This window comes from Echinops telfairi, unplaced genomic scaffold, assembly GCF_000313985.2.
Source record: "Echinops telfairi isolate 266 unplaced genomic scaffold, ASM31398v2 ScPeMD7_7424;HRSCAF=8462, whole genome shotgun sequence".
Taxonomy (NCBI): domain Eukaryota; kingdom Metazoa; phylum Chordata; class Mammalia; order Afrosoricida; family Tenrecidae; genus Echinops; species Echinops telfairi.
The window spans coordinates 90,009,641-90,028,406 of record NW_022111324.1 but is presented as its reverse complement, the minus strand read 5'-3'; the positions used below and the strand labels follow the sequence as shown (position 1 = coordinate 90,028,406).

Below are 18,766 nucleotides of genomic sequence, written 5' to 3'. Positions count from 1 at the left end.
CTCTCCCAAGTGAGAGGAAAGTACACTGGAACTTTAGAAGTGTCCAAATTGGGGTTTCAAAAGGAATCCCTGATGAGTTTCATGGTGCATCTCTGAGTGTGTTTAAAGGGTATGATTTTTAAAACTGGTTTGCATTTGAGCATGCTGGTGGGTACACTGGACAAGGGCTGCTTTCCTAGTACAGAAATTGGGCATTGTAGTTATGCACCAATAGTTACTGAGAAGCCGTTTGTGAGGAAGATGATGGAGGTGGAGGTGGTGGTGAAAAAGAACTAAGGTTTCCTTGACGAAGTCACCTGCCTGTTGCCCACGAGATAGTTACCTGAAGTACCTTTCTTAGACATTGGACACAGTCCCAGCTGCTTTGTTACTTGCGTTTATTTACATATATGTGTAATACATTTTCTTCAATAGCAAATAATAAGATGAATTGTAAAGGAGCCATATCAGAGATAGCTACTCCTAGTAAATTCAGTATCTGGCCATAACTGAACAAAAATGGGTTCTACTTTATTGTTTTATAGTAGGTATATAAAAGCATAAATATTTCTTATTTTCTAAAAGGAGGCAGCTTAGTGTAGTGGTTAAGAGCATGCACACTAGATTAAATTTGTCTAGGTTCATATTCAGACTTTGCTATTTACTAGTTTTGTAATTTAGTCATGTTATATATTATCTTTGTGCCTCAGCTTCCTCTTCAGTAAAGTGGATAATTTCAGAAACATTATGGTGAACATAATAACTGTGAAGATGACAGGGCTTCAAACTGGCTCAAAGTCATCATCATAAACAAAGGGCATGTATGAGTTGCATCTCATCCAGGCCTGTGACCAAGGTGTGGACCCAAGTAAGAAGCAGACAGCTGGTCCCCCACTCACAGATGTCAGCCAGCCACGTTGCTTTGAATGTGTACTCTTTTCCTGTGTTTGGCCAATCATGTTGGTCTCCAAAGTATTGCCACAGTCCTTCCTCCTAAGAGTTTCAGTAGCTTCAGACAGGATTTTGGATAACTGGCAGGTCTTTGGAGAGCAACAGACATTCAAATAGGAGAGGTGGCTGTCATATGTGAGCAGGGCAGCAGATTCAGTGGCCATGCAATTCTGCAACTCATACACAGCGCCTGTTAGCAATGGCAATTACTGAAGCATTTGGAAGTAATTTGAAGCCCTAGAGGGTGAATGTGATAATCAAAGCAGCTTGTTTAGGACAGTATCAGACATATAGTATGGGCTCAATTAATGGATTATTTTGATTGTTATTTTCCTTTTTAACTTGCAGAAGTCTTGAAATCTCTGACCCCAAAGTCTGAATGTCTACCATCTTGAAAATATTTTCCATAACTATAGCTTTATATATAAGCTTTTAGAAATTTCACTAAGCACATGCATGTTTAAGCAAATTAATTTACCGGTTTGTAAGGTCAATAGTAGGCCCCGTGTCAATTGCAATTCGTAGCAAACCTGTAGGACAGAGTAGAACTGCCCCATAGGATTTCTGAGACTGTACATGTAGGTAGGAGCAGACAGCTTCAACTTTCTCCAGCAGAGCAACAGGTGGGTTTGAACTGCCCACCTTGCAGTTAGCAGCCCAACTTTTAATCCCTTGTGCCACCATGGCCTCTCAATGGTATAGAAGATACCATTGTTTTATACCCATAATCCAACTAATATAATTTTATACATATTTCTTTTTTTTTAATTTATACATATTTCATATTTTAATTTTACATGTTTTATGAGGTCTAATTTTTCTCCAGCTTGCGAGGTCAACTAAAATTATTGCCTACCCATCCCCACAAACCCAGCTTGAATTGCTTATGATATTGAGATGAATTCATTAGAGCAGAGCCCAAAAGTAAAGCTGTGCTTTGTTAATTAAGCTGCTCTCTCCAGTTGATCTTTTTTCCTGTGATGCAAATCCATTCTAAATGCTGTATTAACATGATTTAAAGTTATACTCCTATTAACGGGAGGAGGATCCCTGGTGACATCATGGTTATTAATTGGGATGTGATCTGAAAGGTCAGCAGTTCGAAACCATCAGCCGTTCCTCAGGAGAAAGATGGGCTTTCTATTGCTGTACATAGTTACAGTCTTGAAAACTTACAGGGATGGTTCTACCCTGTCCCGTAGGGTTGATATGGTTGATATGAGTTGGAAATGAATTTTATTAAGGTGAGCATTAAGATATACACAATATATCTGTATTGAAAAAGAATGTAATTTAGTTGATTTTGTTTAGTTTTTTTAGTTTTTTACTTATTGTTTGTAAGTATCTTTATTTACCCTTCGATATGTAAGAAAAATACATTCACAGTGGTTACTAGTGGCAGGCTGGAGGGAAGAAAAGGGACATTGCTTCTATAGGAGACATTGAGCTTCTGTTAAAGGTGTTGGAAGTTTGTAGATATGGATACTAGTTATGGTTGAAGAACATAATAAGCTGATAAACAAAATGTTATGGAATTGTACATGTGAATAATGTTGAAATAACAAAGGCTCTGTTACAAATATATTTACCACTATTAAAGAGAAGAGTAATTTGCAGCATCAGGACTGAGAGATGGTTTAGTTGCTCATGTGTTGCATCTTTCTGTATACATTATTTTACCATTCCATGTTCTCATTTTCCCATTGTGAAGTTAGGCCTTATTTAATTACCTGTAATAAGGGTTTACAAGCTTCTATATCAGAGGATTAAGAGATCTATTTTGTGGGGGGGAAAGTCAAATTATTATCATTAGGGGATTACTAAGAAAAATTTGGGCTGAACTTCAAATTCCTGTCTTTCTAACAATGTACTCCTTTTTTTTCTTTCTGCTTTAAAGTTTACTGTTAACTTTCTACTTTCAGAAATCAGAAAGGCATTGGCAGGGCCGTGCTCCCCCTATGGGTCATATTCTTTTTCCCTGATGACAGACTTTGTATCGCCAGAACACTCTAAGCCAGCTGTCTTCAAGTTGATTACAACTCAGGGCAATCCCATAGATGTCAGAGTAGAACTACACTCCACAGGGGTTTCCACGGTGATGATCTTCTGCCGTTGATTGTCAGGATGTTTTTCCACATCACTTGTAGGTGGACTTAACTATCAAACCCATCATCAACCATTTATACTATTCTGGGGCTCTCAGAGACTGTTTTCTCACCATTCATTTCACATTTCTCAGAATGCTCACTTTTTCATTTGTCCTGCCCAAGTTTTAGAACAAATTTCATAGTTATTTGATCTCTTTATTGGGGAGAATGATCTCTCTGTTGGAGAGAACTTTATAGTTATTCAATCTCTCTAATGGGGAATAATCCTGGGGTAGGTATCATTTGCTTATTTGCAACTGCATGGTGCAAACTGTTGCTGGGAATAGGGTGTTAAGAATAAGATATTGAACTGTGATGGGGCTTGATACTTAGTGCAGGTGTCTGCACCTTGGGGAATGAATTAGCCGATATGAAGGTAAGTTGCAAAGTATTGCTACAAATAATAGACAACTTTATTAATACAAAATATAAAAGTATGAAGCAGTTGATTCTCGACATATCATCAGTCTAGGTTTATGCACTTCTGAGGGGATGTTTTCATTTTTCTGGCCCATCCCTCGCAGGGGCAAGGTTTGCACTACATCAAAATGTCAGCTTTGCCTTCTTCCAAGGGACTCAAATTGTGCCCCTTTCAATTTTTTTTTCTAGTTTTCGGGAAAAAATTACCTGAAGATCAAGAACAGGGCTGTAGGATGGAAGGTGTAAAGTTTCTCATAGGGGCCCTTAAAGAATGGACAGGTATTGTGATGTAAAACATTCCTATCTTAATCTATTAAGATTAAGAACCCATTTGGAGTTCCCAAAGTCACCAGAACCTTTTGAGCTGACTTTTTTACCTTGAATTCACCCTTGAGGTCTTCCTAACCTTCCGTAAAATGTTTGATCCGTCCAAGAACCTCCTTATGTAGGGCAGTACTTCTGTGAATTTGCTGCAAAGCTTCAATGATTTGTAAAGGGTCCACTTGAATTTGGTGACAAATTTGATATTAGCTCTGACCTCAAGGTTACTTATTTTCTATGGGACAAGAAAGTATCCTCTTTTTTGAAGGTACCCTCATAAGAATAAGACAAATGATATCCTAAGAGAGCTTGTCAATGGCTGTCCATTGGTCACAGAGATAGGGCTAAACGAGTTTGTTTAAAATAAGCCTTTGTTTGTATGATCTGGAACGCTATTTACTTTCTTGTATGAAGTTTATAATCTCCTATCTCTTTAAGTTCATTTTTGTCCCTTGTATAGATGGACTTTAGATGTGGGTTAACACAAACATTTTCACATTACATTGAAAGCCATTTAAATTCCGACTTTCAGCAAAATTTAGAAAGATTTAGCCACTTCAGACAGATGATCGTAACATTTAAAGACACCAAGGGAAAGCACATTGCTGACTTTCCTCTTCCATGTAATTGAGGGTAATTTAGTTCAGTAAATATTTATTGAGCAATTTCTGCTAGTGGAGCACTCTGCTAGATGCTGAGGGACACAATCTGATTAAGATGTGGCTTTCCATCATCTCCAGCAGTCTATAATCTGGAGAGGAAGAGACAAATATACAAATAGCTTGAATGAATGGTCTGCTGCCAGGGGACACTACTGTGCTTACCGTGTCCTGGGGCATATTTAAGTGGATGAATGAATGCATTTTTGGCATACTTTACAACAAAATATTTGTAGCAGAAGATAATTGGAAGAATCTGGGAATTTTATGAGGTCATGAGGGATGAGGATTTTATGAGGTCATCAAGGACAGCAGCAAGTCTCAAGCCTGCGTCCTGTCCTTCATCAGGGCCGTGCTGCAGCCTCCATGGACAATGCCTCCTCAGGCACCTCCTGCCAGACTGGGAACCCCAAGAGGGCGTACCCAAGAAAAGCCCGAAAAGAGCTCCACTGGGAAGAGCTTGCTTGTATGCGTTTTTCCCTCTAGGCTAGCACAGAGCAACCAGCTCTGAGTCAGAGCTCCCAAGGCGTCTCCTGGGAAGGTTCTCTGGTCACAGTGAAGTTTCTCATAAAAGCAGTTTTGCTTGAGCCTTGTTTTTTGTGATGGTCGATTTAAGAGAACAGCGTGCTGCTGTCAAATTTTGTTTCCTGCTCAGGGAAAAATGCCCCCACCAAACTGTTGTGATGTTGAACACAGCTTATAAGGACGGTGGTATAGGAAAAGCTCAAGGGTATGAGTGGTCTTCTTGTTTCAAAAAAGGTGAAATGTTGATGGATGGCAAGCCTCATTTTGGACATCAACCACTTCCCGAATGGACGAAAATGTCGACTCGTAGTATGTTTGTAGTTCTAGTTTGTTCCACCAGGTCAGACTTAATCAAGCTTTCTCTTTAGAGCAGCAGTTCTCAACCTGTGGGTCGTGACCCTTTTGGGGGATGAACGACCCTTTCACAGGGTCTAAGGCCTAAGACCTAAGACATATAAATATTTCACAATATATAATTACATATTATTTTGTGATTAATTACTCTGCTTTCATTATGTTCAACTTGTAACAATGAAAATATATCCTACATATCATATATTTACATTATGATTCATAACAGTAGCAAAATTACAGTTATGAAGTAGCAATGAAAATAATTTTATGGTTGTGGGGTCACTACAACATGAGGGTCGCAGCATTAGGAAGGTTGAGAATCACTGCTTTAGAGGTTCTGTAAAGATTGGACAACAGTGTGTGACAAAAAAGGCCTGATTTGTGGCAGACTGGAGACTGGTTTTGCCACCATGACAATGCATCTGCTCATGCAGCCAGTGTGCCACAGTGTGCCAGTTTTGGCAAAAAAATCCACCAGGCCTCTCTTGCCCCACGTACCTGAGTCACCTGACCTCACTCGTGCAACTTCTTTTTGTTTCCATGAATGAAGAGGGACATGAAAGGACAGTGGTTTTGATGTAGAAGAGATGAAGCAAATCACCAAGGAGGTGCTGTGAGCCATCCAAACAGATGAGTTTGAAAACTGTTTCCAAGAATGGAATTGCAGATTTGACAAATGTATTAAGTGTAATGGAGAGTCTTTTGAAGGTATAAGGCTGTTTTGTAAAAAAAAAATAAATAAATAAATTAAAGACATAGCTTTGGGGAAGACAATAAATCCAGGTTTTGGGGGGCTACCTCCTCATATAGCCTTTAGTTGAACACACTAGAATTTAGCCCTTACTTTGACAGGTTCTATGTGCTGGCTTTTCATAGACTGATTTATGCTAACCTGCACGGTGTACTTTTCCTGATAGGGATTCCCTTCCTTTTCTTTTAATTCCTCTTTTCCAGTTTCTGTTCTTTCTTAACATTAACTTCTATCTAGTTGAATAAACGACAAGCATTTTTTCCTGTTATATTACAATCATATTTTTCAAAAAGGTAACCCTGTTGGAATGAGGGACATTTTTAGGAATGAATGTGTAGACTCTTGCTCTGTCTTGCACTATGTTTGAAGTCCATTTCTTTTTCTTCTGGTCAGTGGTTGGTCTTAGGAGCCATCAATTCAGACCAATAGTGATTCTCTACATAACAGAAGGAAGCCCTGCTGGGTCCCGAGTCATAGTCACAATTGTTCCTTTGCGTAAGCCCATGGTTGCAGCTACAGTGTTACTTCGTCTCCTTCAGGGCCTTCTTCTGTTCCCTGCCCCTCTACTTTACCAAGCATGATCTTATTCTCTAGGGAGGGCTTTCCTGCCACCATTTCCAAAGTATGTAAGACAAAGTCTCGCCATCCTTCCCTCAAAGGAGCACTCTCATCAGACTTCTTCCAAGACAGATTTGTTTGTCCTTTTGGCAGCACTTTGAATATTTTTCACCAGCACCACAGTTCATATGCATTGATTCTTCTTTGGCCTTCTTTAATCAGTGTCCAGCGTTCATATGCATGTGAGGTGACTGAAACACTAGCTTCTTTCCATGCCCACCAGGGAAAGGTTGTTTGATGGGAACGAGAAGGTTTAGAAGAGCCACATTAAATAATTCACTGCCCTACCCGCCCCCCACCAATACAACACTTTTTATTGTAAGTTATCTGAGGGTTTACATTTCAGATCATCAATTGTATATTAATCTAGCCCTCAAATAGTTCACCTTGCACCTGCTCCTTGATCTCTCTTCTCCTTGTGAAGTGCTATCTTCCAGTTCGCCCAAGTTAACAACCCTCAACACTCTAACCCATTGATTTTTCTTCGCTCTCTTCCCCTCTCTGCCCCCTTGGCAATGTCCAAAGTCTCTTCTATTTGATATGAAAAGTTACCTTCTTGTTTTTTACTCTTTCAAAACTTTTATCTCCTATATTTGTCCTTTTGTAATTGGCTAATTTTACTCAGCATAAGGTTCTTTGGTCCATCTCTACCATAGGTGCTTCATGATTTTGTCACTAGTTTTAAGAGATGCATCGTATTCCATTGTGTGTATGCACCAGATTCTTTATTCCCTTTTCTACTGGTGGACATTCAGGTTGTTTCCTTCGTTTTGCTATTATAAACAGTGATGAACATAGGTGTGCTTAGGTCTGTTTATGTGGTGCCCCATAGTTTCTGAAGATATATATCCAGGAGAGGTATTGCTGGGTGGTGTGGAATTTCTATTTCCAGTTGTATGAGGTGGTACCATATCACTTTCCACAGGGTTTTTACATATTTATGGTAAATATACAGGGTTGAGAGTTCTGATATTTCTGCTGTCATTGTTGGTGTCAGGTGATAGTTCATAAGTGTTTTGACTTGCAGCTCCTGGGTGGGTAGTGATGTGAGTAGTTCTTTATATGTTTGTTGGTCATTTGGATGTCATCTTTCGTCACACTTAATGAAGCACCATATAATAATTGTTATGTTCTTAACCCCAAACATTCACTGTATTTTAGATCACCCAACAGGGAATGAGTGAGCGAGCAATCCATTTATGTCCTAGAAATCCACTTGAAATATTAAGTCTCTCAAAACATGCCTATTCCTAAGTGTTTAACAAAGATCCTTCCTTATTTAGTGAAATCTTCAACATACCTGGCTTCTTAGTTAAGATGACAATTTCATCTAACACTTATGTTGAAATCACTTCTGCAAAACCTCTGAAAGTTGACTAATAAGTTATCAGATAATAAATAAAAGAGTGAAGTTGGTAATAAGCATGACTAATACAAGTTAGTGTATAAAGCATTATCATTACAAAATGTATGTTTGTGCAATCTCAAACTCTGTAGCAATCTGCTAAAATCTCATTATTATTTGAAGACATTTACAGTATTGTAAGGTCTTCCTCCTGAATATTTCCTTAGTGAAAGACTGCTGATACCATTCTTAATTTATGGACCAGAAAGCTAGCATGCTTTTTTTCCCCCCCACCAAACACATTGTGATTTTGTAAGTTATACCTTGATGTAACTGTTTGGTTTCTTTTCTTTATTTTTTGTTTTTATTAAATATTTATCTTTTGAACAAATACCAATGAGAGGTTCATAAATGAAGTATTTACTTTAGTTTTCAAATGAAACAATAGCTTTTCCTCAATGAAAATTAAAATTACCGGGTAACTAATATGATGTTTGATGGAGACTAAGATGGAAGTGCCCCATTCAAGCATCTTTCCAAGCACAAACACTCCTCCCGCCTCAGACACTTCTAAAGGTCTGGATGCCAAGGAGCTGGAGTCATCTGACCCTCTTCACACCTGAGACTGAGTTGGAACAAAGGCCTTCCATTTTATAAGGATGTTTAGTTAGAGGGAGAAGGGAGGAGAGAGTCCACACAATATGCAGTTAAGTTCTTAAAAATTTATTTTTAATTCCTGTCTTAGTTGCCTCATGTTGCTGTAAGAGAAGTCTCATCGTTAGAGGACTTTAAAGGACCAACATTTATTTTCTCACAGGTCTAGAGTCTAAATGTCCAAATCTGGGTTTTAACTAAATGGATTCTTTTTATGATCTTTTCTACTACTTTCTAGTTTCTGCTGATGACCCTTGGCATTACTTTGCTTGTAAACAACTGTCACATGTCACACGACTTCTGTCTTCCTTTAGGTGTGTGTCTGGTTTTATCTGGCCTTTTAAAAACTCAGAAATAGCCCCCAGAGGATGATTCGAGCACCCATTAGCCTATGTATGTGCAGATAAGCATCTGGTAAGTCTGCTTGCGGGAATCAGTGCGATTTAGTGAAAATAACTATATTACAACTATATAGTTTGTGATCAATCTAGGCTGTGAGACTATTAATTTTATGTGAATTTGGTCAATATATGGCACAATCTTTTTTACACCTCAGTTTTGATATTAGCAAAATAGAAATAGTACTTTCTCATAAAATTTTAGTGAGAATCAAATAAGAAAATTATTTTTACTGCAGACCTACTCCTAGCTATCTTATTCTGAAAAATCATACCAAAGTTTTTGTCAGACCTGTTTCATGGCTTCCCTCCATGAAATCCAAGCCTATTGCTACTGAGCTGATTTTAACTCACGGTGATCTCTTTAGGGCTTCTGAGACTGTAATTCTTTAAGATAACAGACGGCCTCCCTTTTCTCCTGAGGAGCACCAGGTGGATTGGAACCACTGTCAGACATAGGTGGCACCGTCAGTTAAATGCTGGACTGCTAAACCACGGTCTGAGGTTCAGAACGCACCAGCTGAGAAAAGGCACTGCTCCTGTAAGACATTTTAGCCTAGGAAACCTCATCTAGGCCCACTGCAGGTTGGAATCAGCTCTATCTGGCAGTCGGTTTAGTTTGGGGTGGTTGCCTTGCTCCCTTAATAAAAATCCACAGTAAGAGCATTTATTTAAAAAACAAACAAACTGGATTAGAAAAGGTAAAGTAAGTGTAAGTTTAAATTGAGGATACAGAGCATTAAAGTCTTTAATCTTTTATTTTCTCATGTTTTTATATGTCTTGTTAGTTGACTGTAGTGCCTTGGCTTTTTTTCCGGTTTAGCCTGAGTATTCAAAAGTGACACAATTTTCAACTTGGTCATCACCTTTGCTATTTTAGGTCCCTAATACTTACCTCTTCCCACTGGTATTTGCTGTTGGCCTCCTGGCCAGGGCAGTGGAACTGACTTGGTCTGTAAGCCTTATTGTTTTTCAGCAGTGCCTCCGAAACCTAGTTGCCCATCGGAAACACCCAAGAATCTTCCTAAAATGCCAATACCTGATTTTTAAAAATGGAATCTCAATATCCATATGTTTAAAAAACTTCCCCAGGTATTCTAATGCATAGCGAATCCACCTCTTGTCTATTTCAATGAGAAAAGAAGGTCTCTAAATACCATTGAAATGTGCGGCTCAGCTCCCATATATTGCTCCCATTTTCCTGTACAGGATGCCTGAGCTAAATCGCCCTGTTCTGTATTCAGGTAAAGGAAAGAACTTGGAGGCATTTTGTTAAGGAAGTGACCACAGGAGCTTGGGTTCAAAAAGAAAATACATTCCGGGGTTCTTTTCCTTCCTTTGTCTATTGTTAGTAGTTTAGTATGTAGGAATTATTCCTGCCTGCTGAACCATGCTATTTTTAGACACTCACCAACACAATAGGCTTATAAAAGGGCTTTTGAACCTTTTCAGGCTGCTGTATTCTGTCTGACAGGGCTGAGTTGCAAGTAGGCTATCCTGCCTCACAGTTCGTGCTTGTAGGGTTTTTTGTTTCCTTTTTAGAAAGTGTCTGAGTAGCTTAGAAATACAGGGGTTTGGCAGTTTGACAGGTGATGCCAGATGTTTGCGTAGCTCTCTTAGATGTCCTAGCACTGTAGACACACAGCTTTGCAGGTGTTTGTTAGTTTGCTAATTTTTATTTCTTCTCCTTTTCCTTTTAAAATGTGCTAAAATATGCATAGTTAGTAGTGCTTGGAGAAAACGTGAAGCATATTCCTGTTCTTCATTCTCTGCCTTCTGTCTAAAACTGTGTGTTTCTACATTGAGGGGATCCCCTGGTCTGTCTCAATTAACAAACAAATTAAATAGATAAAGGAATTGTTAAATGTTTATTATTTTCTGTTTGTTTTTATAAATGCCCATCAGACCTTTCTGGGTTCTAATCCTTTCCTTGAAAGATGCACCAGTCCATTAGGAGGCAGAAAGATTAGGTTACTGAAATTTCAGTGGGTCAGCAATCCTCTCATTGTAAAATAATCTGATGTTCTCAGTGTGCACACATAATATATTGGGCTTTATTTACTGGCAGTTACAGATTATGGACAACTTTCATTCCTAAATCTCCTTTTTAGTTGAATTTGTCTGTAAGTTACAATAGTTAGGTATGATTCATAGCTAACCTCAGTTAGTCAAATGTTTGTCCTACAAAATAGTATATAGTGCCCTTTTTTATGATTAAAAAACATGAAATGAACACTGAAACATTCTAATGTACCAAAAACTATACCAAACTCACTGCTATCTAATCTATTTGACTTATAGTGACCCTATAGGACAGGGTAGAAATGCCCCTGTGGCTTTCCAAGACTGTAATTCTTTTGGGGAGTAAAAAGCCCACCAGTCCCCCTCGGAGTGATTAATGGCTTCGAACTGCTAATCTTGTGGTTAGCAGCTGAGCCTGCAACCTCTAATACTGTTTTGATGAATATTGCAAAGTAGGGCTTGCTTGTTGCGGACCGTTGGTTGGTTTGGAACTACTTGAACTAGATCGTACTTGAGTCTTTCATAGTTCGTAACCTAGGGATTGTTTGTTATTTGTTTTCCTTTCTTCTTTTTTTTTTTTTTTGCATCTCCCACCATTAAATGTTACAACAGGCAGTATATTAGGAGTGTGGTTATAGAGCTCTGATTCTGTTAGCATGTTCATTCCCAGACTGATTTTAAACTAGGTAATTGGTCACATAGAGATTTCCTTAAATGTGTTTAGTCAGGGGTGGGGGAAGGTAGATGTAAACTAAGTTCACTTCAATGATTTTTTTTTATGAATAAGACTAAATATATTTGACCCCTTCTGCCTGTCTATTGATATTAAATATTTATAATCTCTGTATTTTGAGATGTATTGCAGAGATCTGTGCTTCTCTAGGGAAAGACATAGGCAGAGTTGTAAAGGGGAGCCTTGTGATTTTACTTTACTTGGGGTAGTTTCCTGATTTCTCCTCCTTAGCGCTTCTCCGGTGCTCCACGATGTCCCAAACTTCGTTTAGGATTTATCATAAGCAGTGCCCGATAATTCTCTGAAGGCTTTGGAGAAGCTGGAGCAGCCTGATGCTTCAGTGCTGACTTTCTGGATTCCCTAGAACCTCAGGCACCGAAAAGGCTTACTGATTTCTAAGCTTGCTTATCTCGAGACACCTGAGACATTTATTACAGTATCCATTCCAGATGAATTTTTACACTCTGGCCTATTAGCCTTTCTCTTGCCTCACAGTTTTGATTCAGAAGGTAGGTGTGAAGTGGGGCTAGAAATAGAGTTCTCATCAGGCTCACTCTGAAGGCAGCAGTCTGGATGTTAGATGTGCACTGTTGCATACTTGGGAACCACCCATATGGTTCAGAACTCCATTTTATAAATACTCAACAGAGTAATTGCAAGTAACTTACCCAGGCTTCACTAAAAGAACTGTCGTACAAAATGAAACCACCCTGTCCTCTACTGTTTTCTGTGTGTAGAGATTGAAGAAAAGACCAGTATGTTGATTCGACTATTTTTCTGGGGCACTGGAAAATTACTGTTTTACTCATTACTTCCTCGTCTCTGTATTCCTTTACTGGAGACTGTGTGTTTTCCTGTGACAGAGAGGGACATGGGGAGACCATGTGCTCTATGTCCTTAACTTACTCAAAAAACTCACTGCCATCCAGTCAATGCTGACTCGTAGTGATCCCCTGTGGGTTTATGAGACTTTAACTGTTTATAGGAGTAGAAAGTCCAGTCTTTCTCCCTTAGAGCTGCTGGTGGTTTTGAACTGCTGACCATGCAGTTCTCAGGCATAACTGAGAAATTAAAGCTTTTAAAAGATAATTTATAATGAATACGAACTAATCTGATACGTAGGTGATACAAAAAAAGAGAACTAGATTAAATTTTATATTCTTGAAGGTTTTATTAAACACATTTGAGGCATATGGTTGACATGGAATTGCTGCTTCCTCCAAATGATATTACTTAGTATAAATGAATAAATCAATAATAATTGTATTATTGCTGTCTTATTAACTGTAGTGCTAATCAGAGAGGAAGGAGTTTATATAGGAAGTGGTTAACAATGCTATTTATAGACTAATGAGTAGGAAAATAAAATTTCTGGCTGTACTAGTCTGGGTAGACTAGAGAATCAAATGTAGAGACACTCATATGTGTGTAAGAGAGAACTTTATATCAAAGAGAAATTGAACATTAAGAAAACAGCCCAGCCCAGTCCGGATCAAGTCCACAAGTCTGATATTAGTCCATATGTCCGATACCAGTCTATAAATTCCTCTTCAGATGCATGCAACACATGCAATGATGCAGAATTCAGGAAGATCACAGGCCAATGGTTGGATAGTCTTGTGGATCCAGTGGTGAAGGAAGTATCTCAGCACTGGCATGGGTCTCCATATGACTCTTCCAGCTCCAGAGCTCTGGATCTATCAGCTTAGCTCCATGTGGCTTGTCAACAGCTATGTGTTGCAGTGAAAATGCGTGTGCTGCCTCCAGGGAAGAAGATTGGAATTCCCAGAATCCTCAGGAGAAGGCCATGCCTACATAGAAGCCTCATTGGCTATGACCTGATTAACAGGCTAGACCCCACCCCTTCACAAGTTGACAGGAGTTTATATACCTAAGGTTTGATTGCTACCACCATATAACATATGGTAATATAATTGCTTTTTACATGTAAAATTATTTACATATTATATATAATTTACAAAATTACATATAATTTGCATATTACATTATATATAGTACATATATGATTTCTTCTCTAATAAGGAAAGACTACTCTGAGTTAGTTCTTTGATGGGCCCTGAAAGTCCAACATTCATATGTACAATGCACATAATAGGTTAAGCAAGGACCAAAAACATAGGCCAACCAAAAAATTTGCTTTCTCAGTGTCTTGCTTTTTAGGTGTTATTCTTAGGGTTATTTGGAGTGCTGATTGTAAAAGTACATTGGATAGACCACATCAGCTCTAGTTTCTTAAATATGATGTTCTGTGATATTTTCCGTTACTAAGTTATACTAATTTATTAACTTGTCAACCTAGTATTAAATATGAGAAGAATTCAGACCCGTAAATTACAGGGTAAGCCAAAAATGGTAAGAAATATTTGAAAAAGATCCAACAAACCCTACATTTTAAGGGGCTTCCAAAGAAACTGTATGAACCCATGGTGGCTAGTTGATTATGCCTTGGTCAGTTATAGTCAGTGGTTTGAACCCACCAGTCATCCTGTAGCTTTTAAAGATTTGAAAGTTTGTAAACCCAAAGGGGCAGTTTTTGTTCTATAGGGTCACTTTGAGTTAGAATTGATTAAATGGCAGTAGGTTCTTCTTTTTGCTTTGAGAGGCTGTGCGTGTATACAGGGACTACAAGTTGGAAACTGCAAAGCCAGGAAACAGTTTGAGAAGTGGAAAATAAAGAAGCAAATCCAAAAGTCACGTATATAGAAAATATGAGGGCAATTTCGAGTGTCAGAACTGTAAAGCCTATGGCAATTTTCTTAAATATTTTGAAGATTGAAAATTTTCTTCTTCAAATTTATGCAGTAGACATTTCAGAATACATTTTAATATATAAAAGTTAATGGATAATGCATGTTAAATGTTTCAGAGGTGAAGTTAACTAACTTTAAAATATTTTATTATTAATTGGGAATTAAGACATACATCATATCATTCCATATTGCAATCACATCCAGCAGAATTGTACATTAAGAGTTTCTCTGTACAGGTGGAGAAGTTGTGCCATCTTATAACAAAACTGAAACATTTTAATTTTACTCTGACAGAACCATTTTGGGTGTCAGAACATCTGAATCTCTATAGATTGTACCAAATTCACTACCAGTCAGTTGATTACTACTCATAGCACCCCTCTGAGATCGAGTGGAGTTCTCCTGTGGGTTTCTGAGGCTGCATATCTTTATGGGAGTAGAAGGTCTCATCTTTACCTTGTAGAGCACCTGGTGAGCTTGACAGGTTGAATTTTGGGTTTGCACTGAAACACATAACTATTATTACCATCAGGACTCCTTAATTCTTGTACATTAATTCTTATTTCTGGTGTTCTTTTTAATCTAACTAATTGCAACTGTCCGCTATTCAGTTCCTAATAAATATGAGGTGATACTTGAGGAAAATTACAAATTCATATAATTTTAGCAGTTCAAATATATCTTTAGCTCAAAGGACACTATGTAAATGAAGTATAACTTGACCTAAATATTTACTACAATAGGAACTACTTTAAATAAAGCCAGTGTGCACTTCCTCTATCTCAGGATAGCTAACACTACACTAAAATATCCCAATTTTTTTTTTATGAGCAAAGTAAAGAATGATATATGACTTATGTTCTGTATCTTGAAAACTAGAGCTGCTAGGAGAAAACTGGTGCAATTTATCTACTCAGAAAGAACTCTGACATTTGGGGCACCAAAATGTGTGTTGGCCACTGAAATGGTGACCAATTTGGGGAGAATCAGCAAGAAGGATTTATTTTCAGACTGATTAGATGACATGTAGGTATTACCTCCCTGAATCATAACAATTTTAATTTCCCTGATGAGTAGATATAGTCAACTTGTATCTGCATTAAATTAGCTATTCTACATTCTTTAGTAAACAACTGTAGCTCCCTCTAAGATAATTTACTGATTGAAGGTTGAGGAAATTGTGGCATGGGGATTACTGTGATAGAGTGAAATTTCTTAATATGGTTCTTCTACCTTGTCTTGGTAACTCCCACCAAATGATTGGGTGAGCGTATGCCAACAGAGTGTGTATAACACTTATAAGGGAATTGGTCAGTGTCCATTACCATCCCCTAGTGGTGAGGATAGCCGTCTTGGAAGGGCAGGGGAGAGAAACCCCAAGGACCTTGGAAGAACATGTTTAAGACCTCTGTCTGAAGTGGCTGAGGCTGCCAAGACCAGGTGTGTCAGAAACTTTAGCATGGAGACTCAGAAGGTCGTGCTGAGACTATGGGGTACCTTCTTCCACTCTGGCGTAAGTCACTGGAATTGTAGGACAGAGAGACAAATGAACTGCCTTCCTGGCCCATGAAGGCAAAAGGACCATGGGGCTGGGAGACTGAGGACCAGATAGACGCTTGGCTCCTACCTGGCCTAGAGGTTGATAACTAGAGAGAGACTTGGCTGCTGGCCGAGGACACCAAGGACTGTATCCTTACTGTTTGCTGATCCTGACTTGTGGTAACCCATTGATTTCCCTAATAAGTGTCATTAATTGTGACTGTTGTCTGTGAGTTCTGTTTGGCCGTTGCAACTAATTATTGAACCTAGATAGAGTGGTATGTGAGGAATAGTTGATGTCAGAATAGGTTAAGAAGGATGGGGTGTGGGGACATTTCTGACCCTCTGCCTCATGGCAATAGAGAAGTCAGAGGAGGTCAGATATATCTATTTCCTTTGCCAGTTTATCACAGCTACATCTGGGAGCTAATCAAGGGAGGGATATCCATTTCCACAGCTTCCCAAGGCTGATTCCTTTGAGACAGAGTTCTGACATACTTCCACCCTCCAACCTTCTTTATCTCAACCATGCTTCCCATTGCATCCTCTACTTCTGTGCTGGATTTGATAATCCACTGCAGTGGTCACATAGATGGTACTCATGATTACAGGGCTTTGGGGTGGGGGGAGGTTAACAGGTTATCGCAACCAAGGATCAAAAAGCATATAAGGATACAGACCTTTTGGCCATAGCAGCACCTCTTCTAAGACATGCATGTCTCTTTGGTCCTTGGCTTCTCATCCTTGTGGCTCGTTGGCCTCTGAATTGCATATGACTCCACATATCTATTCCTTTGGAGCGGATAAATGCCCAGAGAACACTCCATACTACAAACCAGCCTCCTGCCTGAAGGCACTCAGCTCCACTGTTCTTGGACTTCCCTATTCTGTGTCTGTTTCTTGTGCTGCCATGACTCTTTCTTCACTGTCTCTGCTGTTGCTGCTTCTCCTAGTTTGGATCCTAGTTTGACCCATCCTTTTGCTAGTTCTGGGTTTCTCTGTTCCTGCTTCTAAAATGTTGCTTTATACCCAGTGGCATGACAAGACTGACCTATCCATGGCTTGCTTTATGCCCAATGAAATGATAAAACCGATAAATCCCTAAGTTAAATAAGGTCCTCTACACTTTATTTTCATACTCATTTGGTGGGAGTTACAAACACTGTGGACAGAAGAGCCGTTGCTGGAGACTTCACTGCACCACAGCAATTCTACAGAAATATACATTTATTGATAAACTGAATACTACTTATATTTATAACCAACGCTTACTTTGCTTTATAGTGGTACTCTCTTTAGAAGTAATATATCTCTCTCATATAATATTTCAATAGAATGAAGGTATTAAAATCACCCCAAGTGCTAATACTCAAAGGAAAAAATAGCACAGTTTGGGAGACTTTCCGTCATCTTTTTTCCTATGAATTGGTGCATTTATTGTTCGTGTTATATAGTAGTCATTTGGGTACTTGTCATTATTTTATGGTCTTTCTAAACTATTATACACGGGAACATTTAACTATATTAATTTCTGAGAAACTGGCATAGTTTTTTTTCAAGAATTCTTCAACAAGGGCTGTACCTATTGCTTAATGAAGTTCCAAAGCACTTTGTATATGTTAGATCTAGCTGGAACCGATTGAGGGTATTTTACTTGCCCATGTTGCAAACGTTCCTTTGCTTGAAGATATGGTAGAAAATATATTTTAATGGGATACTGGAGCTTTCTGATTAAGCTATCTACATACTGAAAATTATTTACTCATCCTGGTTAATTTCTGGGATAATCCTTGTTATCCCACTGACTGGCAGGAAGGATGCGAAATTCACCCTTGGGCTTTGAGGGCAGATGTTTAGGATTAAGTCTGACTTAGGTAAAATCAGATGCTCTCCTATTTTCCATAAATGAAATTACCTACCTACTAGTGGGATGAAGACACCAGAGTGTGAAATTAACACATCAAATTGATTTTATATCCTGGTAGCCTTGGGCTGGTTTTTGCAAATTAAACTTGGTAGACCTTGGCTTCAGCCCTGCAATGACAGTATTAATTTAGTACTGGTGAAACCATACTGTTTCCATGACATTTCCAATCTTAGGTATGGGGATAGTTTTACATGAAGATAATGAGTCTTGCCAAGTGAATTGTCTGTTTTTTAAAAACTGCTGTGGACTGAAGTGATTAACCTCATTAATTGATATATACAGCACTGCAATGTAAAGCAAACATGAATTTGAAGGATTTTCAGCTGACTCTACCAAAAGGCTTCCTTCTCTCTATGACTAGTATTTATTACTTTGCATTCAGAAAACAATGACATTTTCCCCAAGTTCACTGAGAATGTATCATCTCTCAGTCCTATACTCAAATTAAGCAAGCTTGACAGAGTTTATAACAAGAATGCTCACTTGTTTCTTTATAAAAATACCTACGTCCATCATAGGACCCGGCATACTGACATTCTCTCAACCAGCACATCTTCTTCTAAAGGTAGACAGATGTTTGTAAAAAGCTGCATCCAAGTCTGATGATACTTGGCACATTTGGAGTTAGAACAAGTGTGAGAGGTGAATTGAG

The 18,766-nt window shown here is 38.6% G+C and overlaps 1 protein-coding gene across 6 annotated transcripts in view; it reads left to right on the top strand.

Annotated features, from left to right (window-relative positions):
• The window catches only part of SIPA1L2 (signal induced proliferation associated 1 like 2), a 214,692-nt gene that overhangs the window by 802 nt on the left and 195,124 nt on the right, over positions 1-18,766 (top strand). The window lies entirely within an intron of this gene.